Here is a 9380-nt window from a genome sequence, read left to right on the forward strand (position 1 = left end):
ATATATATATTATTGGTTATTTATATTATATATATATGATATATAATAAGTAATAATAATGATAATAATAATAATAATAATAATAAGACGACCATCCTCCATCCTCCATTAGAAATTTAAAGTATACATGTGTAAATGTTCAGAGATTTATTTTGTGTCTGTGGCCACTTTTGTTAAACGATACTACTTAACAATAATAATAATAATTATAATAATAAAAATAATTACGGAAAAGAACCCCACAAAATTACTGAGCATAACTTGGTTACTTGTAAGTATTTACATATTATTTTCAGAAGAAAACTGAAAGAAGTTTTTTTTTCTGGTTCAATAATAATAATAATAATAATAATGAAACCGATGAATTATCTCTATAAATCGCGCACTCTATACTTCACCGACCCCTATATATAATTAATAGAGGTCGTCACATCCTGCAACCATCAGAAATGCTGTAAACGATGAGGCTGTTCTGGTGACGTCATATGACGTCATCGGAAAAAGACTGTATGGCAGGAGATGGTCAACGTAATACGTCATGTGGTCAGGTTGGACGTCGGAACGAGAGAGGCGTTAGGTGGAGATATTTACTATATTATTAACTCATTATAAAGTCTGACAGATTTATAAAAGAAAAAAAAAAGGCGATGGAAATTCAGAGACGAATAACCTTCAGAAATCATAAACCACAACTACTCATGGCCCACAACTCCCAAAAAAAAAGGTAGTTAAATCCCATTCATAAAACAACTATAGCATGGTCCATGAAAGAGAGAGAGAGAAGAGAGAGAGAGAGAGAGAGAGAGAGAGAGAGAGAGAGAGAGTCCTTCTATTCCCGACGTCACGTCTGGAAGGCCTCCCAGCAAAAACAGGGTACACTTTTAGGCTTAAAAGAACCAGAGCTACTCCAACGTCCCTCCCGTCCCCACCCCCCTGGGGTAGGCATGAACCTTGAGGTTTTCCCCACACCCCCTTCCCCTGTGACCTCTCCCTCCCCCTTCCCCTTTGCTACCGTTCTCAGTCTTAGCCAACCCCTTCCTTCTGTATAGCTTTGACGGAGTTTTTTTTTCTTTTTTTGTAATTTTTTCCTTCTCCCCTCCAAGTTACGTAATCAGTTACCCGCTATTTTTTTTTTCTTCGTTCTCTGCCAGCCAGCTCTGTTATTGTTCTTTTTTTTATTGAAGCGTTTAATGGCTTATGAAAATCTTTCTTTACCTGTTTTTTTGTCTTTTTTTCCGCTCCATAGCATACTGAAACAACAAGATACTATTAATAGTACTAATAATTTTGATATTAATTTATTTTCAGTGTGGTACAATATTCTGATCTCATATCTTTCCTAAAACACAAACACACACTGACATTATGAGAGAGAGAGAGAGAGAGAGAGAGAGAGAGAGAGAGAGAGCCAGAGAAGATGAATGAGACGAGAGAGAGAGAGAGAATTTCACGTCTCTGTCGGTTTAAAATCATGTGTGCCTGTAGTACTTACTTCCGTCTCATTTATATTCATATTCATGGCCATTTTGAGTCTCTCTCTCTCTCTCTCTCTCTCTCTCTCTCACATCAACTTACCAACTGAGGCTATGGTCATCGACGAAGCAAAGTTTACACTATGCTGTTATTATTATTGTTGTTGTTGTTGTTGTTGCTGTTTTTTAACTACAGCAATTTGATTGCAACAATGAAATAAACAAAATGATTTTTTCATATTTTCTGAAAATATATTCAATCCATTTTCTTTTACACTGCTTTCACAGTGATAGTACTATCGCAGTCATAGTTTACTAATACAGTGCAAAAATACATTTAAATTCCCTTCACGGTGATAGTACTATCGTAGTACTATCGCAGTCACAAGTACAATCAACTTTGAAATAAAGACACTCACCTACACAAACAGAGAGAGAGAGAGAGGAGAGAGAGAGAGAGAGAGAGTGTCTCTCTCACATCTAGCTAAGAGAGACATCTGCTGGCCGCGTTTGGTTTCAAGGTCACTCACAAAAATACCATGACGTCCCAAAACTGTTTCTCGGGCTCTGTTCATCTTCGAAGTTCAAAGAATGATTTCTGTCCTAACCCCCCCCCCCCCTCTCTCTCTCCTTCGCCTTTCCGTAAATGCAAAATCACGATGTACAAAAGAAATCCTCTTTGTTCGATAAATCCTATTAGTCGTCCGTAATTCTCAAGGCCATAGACTAAACAATAACATCCGGCTGGTTTATATATATATATATATATATATATATATATATATATACATACATATATATATATATATATATATATGATAATATATATATATATATATATATTTATATATATATATAAAGTTCTCTCTGTCTTTCTTTCTCTGTTTATTATTCATTTTTTTACATACATATTATATGTCATATAGATCTCTTTCTCACTCTCTCGTTTACACGTAACTACAATCAAGAGCATGAATTGTGCGTCTAAGGTATTTCAAGGTCACTGAATCCACTTGCAACCGACGGCCCTACAAACAAAACATATACTCATCTTCATAACATACACGAATAAACTAAAGAATTATTGTTATTGTGATACTTATCACAATGTGCTACGATACTTTATGAAACAAACCCTATAAGGCGAGTTAGCAGGCAGGAGTAGCACAGCTGACAAAATATTTTGCTTAATTTATAATATAACTTCGCACCGTAGTTATACAATTAGGCCTACATAGCTATTAATCATTTATAAGTTGCAGAGGAAAAACCCGCTGTCTCAAATATCGACTCAGATACTGTCTATTAATTACATGACACATGATCGAGAGAGGGAAATAAAAAGATGGTTTGCACAACAAAGAGAAATCATGTGAAACGTCTATCGGAACTCTGATGCCTCGGGCGAATGTATAACATTCATAACATGCGCAACCGTTTGCTTCTACGTCATAAAGTAACACTCGAAAGTTGGTTAACATTCTAGATTGCAATAGACGTGACCTTAGTACAGAAAGTAAAACCCAAAGCCAGAAAACACGACGAAGAACCGGTCGCGGGCAATTATCTCCATAAATTATCATAAGATAACACGATAAACTCAAGATAAACCTTCTATAATTAAGGGCATTCGGGACGACGGAGATGTACGATAATCTCTCAACTCTTGATCCGAGTGACGTGCTGTTATCACAACTGGAATGACAAATGCGCGATAACTATCCCTGAAAACGAGATCTATTTGCCCTTTGGCTCTAAATTCAGAGGATATGAGGATGATGTAACTTCTCCCAAGTGGTACTAAAGATAACATGAGACATTCTGAAAAAAGTATACAAAAACTTGCAAGCCACAAGAGAGAATGACGAATAATAAGAAAAACCCAATTGCCACGGTTGCCATAAGTAGCTGCGTTGTCTTTCAATTTACCCGTTACGTAACGAAAGGTGTTGGCGATGAGATATATTGAGAGTATGACAAAGTGAGATCAACAAAACATACAAATATAATAAATATGAAAGAATGAAAAGGGTTTTTTGGTTATTTTACCTGTTTCCTCTTTTTTCTTCTTCTTTTATAGTTGCATAACAAATTTGGACTCAAATGTTCAGGGTTAATGCACTATAAGTCGGTATAAGACGTAATTCTGCTTATATATTCTATCATATCCGTCCAAGTTTCAATACAAGACGTAGAATTAAAACAGTTCGTATTAATGAAAAACCTTACGTAATCATTCTGCCGCTTGCCTTCAAAAACAAAGGTCAAATAGGCACTATATCCACGTCCCATGATGATAAACCACATTACGTAAAAAAGCAATAGAAAAACATTAAACAAAACAAACAAGGCAGAAGCACGTGTATAGGAGTTAAATTCCTCAGATGATAAAAATACTATGACTGAGCAGAAGAACCCCGACAGAGAGAGAGAGAGAGAGAGAGAGAGAGAGAGAGAGAGAGAGAGAGAGAGAAAGTCCAGTAGTGTACTGTCTGTTAATGTAATAGCCTGGGTACTATGTTAGGCTTATGTGATCTCGATTCATCGTCACGTCACCTCGCTATGAAGGACAACACGCCAAGGTGAACGATCGGCATTATCCCAGATAAGCGACAATAAGATGAACCGAGACTTCGTAGCTATTGTTTTGGTACGATCTTAGGCTTATAAAGAGTTCACTCTCCCACCGCAGCTTCCCCCCCCATCCCCCCACCCCGGTCGACGGCATCAACAACCCCCCCCAACCTCTTCCCCATTCCCATATCTACACCCCCTTTCCGACCCCTCCATTCGTTCCCTAGCCTTGTAGTCGCACTCTATATGTACCCTACCTATATCATAAGGACTACGCTCTCGGGGGTTAAGTCACATATGGAAAGGGTTAGTGACCTTTTAATGTCTCCCCTCCCCTCCCTCTCTCACCTCTATTTTCAATAGGTATGGGAGGGGGGGGGGGTGTTGTGGGGGAGAATCACACACACGTGAATGAATAATTATGGTCTGTTCGTCTCCGCTGCTTATGATGACGTATATTTAGTTCTGTACTGGAAAAGGAAGAGCAGAGCGAGCCTATTTGCTCTTTCAGACTAAGTGAGAGAGAGAGAGAGAGAGAGAGAGAGGAGAGAGAGAGAGAGAGAGAGAAATTCGTCCTAAAGTAGTATAATTCCTTCCGGTGTGTGGGTGTGGGTACTGGCGATTGATTCTAGGTCACACCACTCATTCGTGTTATAACGTTAAAAAATATAAGTCAATCTTCAACGGTAGCCGACGATGGCGAAGCAGTCTTATAATAAAACTTTTGCCGTTCAACAAGAAGACCCTGATTGGTGGACCGCCATACCTGACTCAGCAAAGACGTTTATTCATATGTAAAAATCCTGCAACGTACTTTGGTGAAAAATGCCTGATATGAAAATTTCTCAACCCTTTTTTTTTTCTTTTTTTTTTAATTCATCTGGTAAGAAAGCAGCAGCAGCATCTGCATATAAAAAAACAAGAGTTTGACTCTCCGTAATTCTTAAACGCACCTCCAATCTCTCTCCTCCATTTCATATTTACTGACGAAACTACGGCATGAATAAATAAATAGAAAGAGCAGCAGAAAAAAACTAGGCGCAAGGTGAAGTATAAATGTGGTGGCGCTGGAGACTTGGTGATTGCTGGCAACTTTTCGTTTCAGGGACACACACGCACGCACACACGTACACACACACACACACACACACACACTCGCACACCAACATATATCGATCCTTACGTAATCTAAGTACGAGAAAGGGAGGAGGAAGAGAGTATGAAAAGGAGCCGACCAACGCTACAAAGTTTCGTTATTTTCTTTTTTGGTATACTTGTATTAAAACTAGTGTATAGTAATTCTTAACGGTAGATCGGCCTTCTCTTACTTACCTAAAAAGATGGAAGACCATAAATAAGAGATGATCAATCCCGCTTCCACAAGAAGTTGCTGTGTGGCATCTCTCTCCCCGGGTCGGAGTTGCCAAGTCGCTAGGTTAGACACACCATCATAACAAGCAATGGACCCTGTGAATAAACATGAACGGTTGCCTTATTTTTTTTCTTTTTCATCTCTTTCTTTTGAATGAATAACGAAACAGGGTTGCAATACCAATACAGTAATAATACAAAATCAGTCTTTTCAATCTTACACGGCTTCATCATCTAATAATCTTGACAAAGAATGAGTTTGTAAAAACTAAAGAACACTATGTTCTACCGAATGCAGTATGTACTATAGTTGCTGGTCCAGCTTATAAACGAGAACACTCGCTGTTCATTGTTACACGTAGCCTAATCCTGAAATTAAAACACAAAAAGAACTGATGATAATTTTATCAAAGCACATATCCACAGATGGAACAAATAAATCAATAAACAGACATTGGCAGTCAACATCCACTGAGTGATAATGACGGATTAATTTAGTACTGCTTACATATTGCAATATGGATAACATATTCTCTCTCTCTCTCTCTCTCTCTCTCTCTATCTGTCTATATATATAATCTATATATATATATATATATATCATGTATATATATATATATATATATTATTTAATTATATGTATATGTATGACTATATATATATATATATATATATATATATATATCTATATATATATATATACATATATATATATTATATATATTATATAATATATATATCTATATATATATATATATATTATCTTGTAACGTACTCTAACAGTAGTACCTAACGTTTAAAAGGACAATCCAACAGTGATCTGTATTTAGTATTGGCAATGGAAATATATATATATATATATATATATATATATATATATATATATATATATATATATATGTGTGTGTGTGTGTGTGTGTGTGTGGTGTGTGCGCGCGCGCGCGTGTATAATGTACTTAAAAAAAAACAAACTATTTGATGGGCACTTTCAAGGCACAGGCTAACAAGTAGTTTAACTACACTACAGTAGTAATGATACTGTTCTGCTCAGTGCCTAAAGTGAAAACTGACAGGTGTATCGTAAGTGCCTGTGATAAACTGACAAACGTTGGTGTTCATCAAGGATCATTCCTGAGCTCTCTGCTGTTTTTCACACTCAGAGACGTGGCTTCTATGTTGCAAATGACCTTGTTTATCATCTGTTTTCTTAGATGAACTTTGTTTAACATTGCTATATTGCAAGACCTTGTTTATCCATTCTGCTTTGTATTGAGGAGGACACTGTTTATCATATGCTATTATGCAATGGACATTGGTTTATCCATTCTGCTTATATGCATGACCTTCTTTACATTCTGTATATTGCAATGGATCTTCTTTTCATTCCTGCTAATTATTCCAATGACCTTGTTTCTATCATTCTGATACTGAAGAAGATTTGCCTTGTTACCATTCGCTAATATTGCAGAAGACCTTGTTTATCATTTCTGCTATATTGCAGATGACCTTGTTATTCCATATTGCTAATAAATGCAATGACCTTGTTATCATTTTGTATATTAACAGAAAGACCGTGTTATCTATCTGCTAATTGCAATTGACCTTGTTTTAATCATCTGCATATTACCAGAAGACCTTGTTTATCATTGCCTATATGCAGATGACCTTGTGTTCTTTATCATCTGCTATTATTGCAAATGAACCTTGTTTGTTTATCATCTGCTATGATTGCAGAAAAACATTGTTGATCATCTGGCTATATTGCAGAAGACCTTGTTTCTCATCTGCTATATTGCAATGGACCTTGTTTTATCATTCTGCCCTATATTGCAATGGGAACCTTCTTTATCCATTATGCTTCTATTGCAAGACCTTCTTCATCAGCACTGCTAATTCCAGACCTTGTCATCATCTGCAATTGCAGAAAGACCTTGTTTATCATCTGCTATATTAGCAGAATGACCTTGTTTATCCATCTGACTATATTGCAAGATGACCTTGTTTATCATCGATTTATATTGCAAATGACCTTGTTTTCATCTGTATATTGCAGAAGACCTTGTTTATCATGCTGCTATATTGCAATGACCTTGTTTATCATCTGCTATATTACAGAAGACCTTGTTTATCATCTGCTATATTGCAGATGACCTTGTTTATCATCTGCTATATTGCAATGACCTTGTTTATCATCTGCTATATTGCAGAAAACCTTGTTTATCATCTGCTATATTGGCAGAAGGGACCGTTGTTTCTCATCTAGCCTATAATTGCAATGACCTTGTTTACCATCTGCTATATTGCAGAAGACCTTGTTTATCATCTGCTATATTGCAGAAGACCTAGTTTATTATCTGCTCTATTGCAGAAGACCTTGTTTATCATCTGCTATATTGCAATGACCTTGTTTATCATCTGCTGTATTGCAGATGACCTTGTTTATCATCTGCTATATTGCAGATGACCTTGTTTATCATCTGCAATATTGCAATGACCTTGTTTATCATCTGCTGTATTGCAGATGACCTTGTTTATAATCTGCTATATTGCAATGACCTTGTTTACCACCTGCTATATTGCAGAAGACTTTGTTAATCATCTGCTATATGGCAGAAGACCTTGTTTAGCATCTGCTATATTGCAGATGACCTTGTTTATCATCTGCTATATTGCAGATGACCTTGTTTATCATCTGCTATATTGCATATGACCTTTTTTATAATCTGCCATATGCAGGTGACCTGAGGAAGAGATTGTTAAAATGGTTAAAAGATGGACGAGTTGGAAATGTCCAACAAAGCCACCGGAGACAAAAAGGGAGGAAATAGAAATATTTTTAAGGAAAGTGTCTCCGCGGATCTGAAATAAGAACGATGTGAGGCGAACGCTGAACTGTGGACTGACAGCAACAGACTATGTTATAAGTGATGACCAGGACTGCAAAATAAAGTACCTGTAGAGTGTCATGTTACGGTAGAAGGTTAGACCTTCGAAGAGCTATCGTAGATTCACATCAGCCCTGTATCTGACGTCTAGGCCAGTCCCTTACGACACTCCTGATTGGCTGTTGATAAGCCAATCACAGGGCTGGAAACTTTCAGTCTCTCTCGAGAGTGCACATAGGCGAGTGGATGTTCCACTTCTCCTAAGGAATACGTCTTTCAAACGTATCCCTCAGGAGAGGTGGAACATGCATCCTGCCTATGTGAACTCTCTCTCAAGAGAGACTGAAAACTTCCAGCCCTGTGATTGGCTTACCAGCAGCCAATCAAGAGCGTCGTAAGGGACTGGCCTTGATGCGAATCTACTATAGAATATATTGCTTTTCATTTGTTCCTTTGGGATGCACACAGGACTGTGAGGAGACAGGGCAGGCAGTAAGTCGAACTCAAGGAACAGTCCAATGAAGTGGAAAAAACAAGGTTTAGGCTCCCAACAAATAAAAAAAAAATACCCCACTATAATAAACAGCAAATGCTAGCGGATAAAAAAAAAAAATTTACAATATCGATAACATTCATATTGATATTGGTAGCGTTTCTCTCTCTCTCTCTCTCTCTCTCTCTCTCTCTCTCTCTCTCTCTGCATCCCAGACCATCCAAGATTGGAAGATGCAAAATATACGGGATGATGCATTAGCAATTCTCTGGCAGACATTAGAGGTGCCTCACACTGAGGGACCTGGGGAAACCCGAACGAGCTGTAAGTAAGGTGTGTAAGGTACCGATCGAAATGACATGGTAACAGACAAGGCCTTCTGCAGTTCGCAAAGGAACCATGACACCACCACCAAGCCGTGAAATAATGGTTTACCATGAGCCACAGCCGAACGCATCCGCGGACACAGTATAGAACATCCATCCCCTTTCCTGCTGGCCTGATGACACGGATGATGGGAAGAGAGGTGTGTGGGTGATGTGTTGGACGTCCTGATGTGTGTGTGTGTTGGGGGGGGGGGGGGGG

Source organism: Macrobrachium nipponense, chromosome 13 (genome assembly GCF_015104395.2).
Source record: "Macrobrachium nipponense isolate FS-2020 chromosome 13, ASM1510439v2, whole genome shotgun sequence".
NCBI lineage: Eukaryota > Metazoa > Arthropoda > Malacostraca > Decapoda > Palaemonidae > Macrobrachium > Macrobrachium nipponense.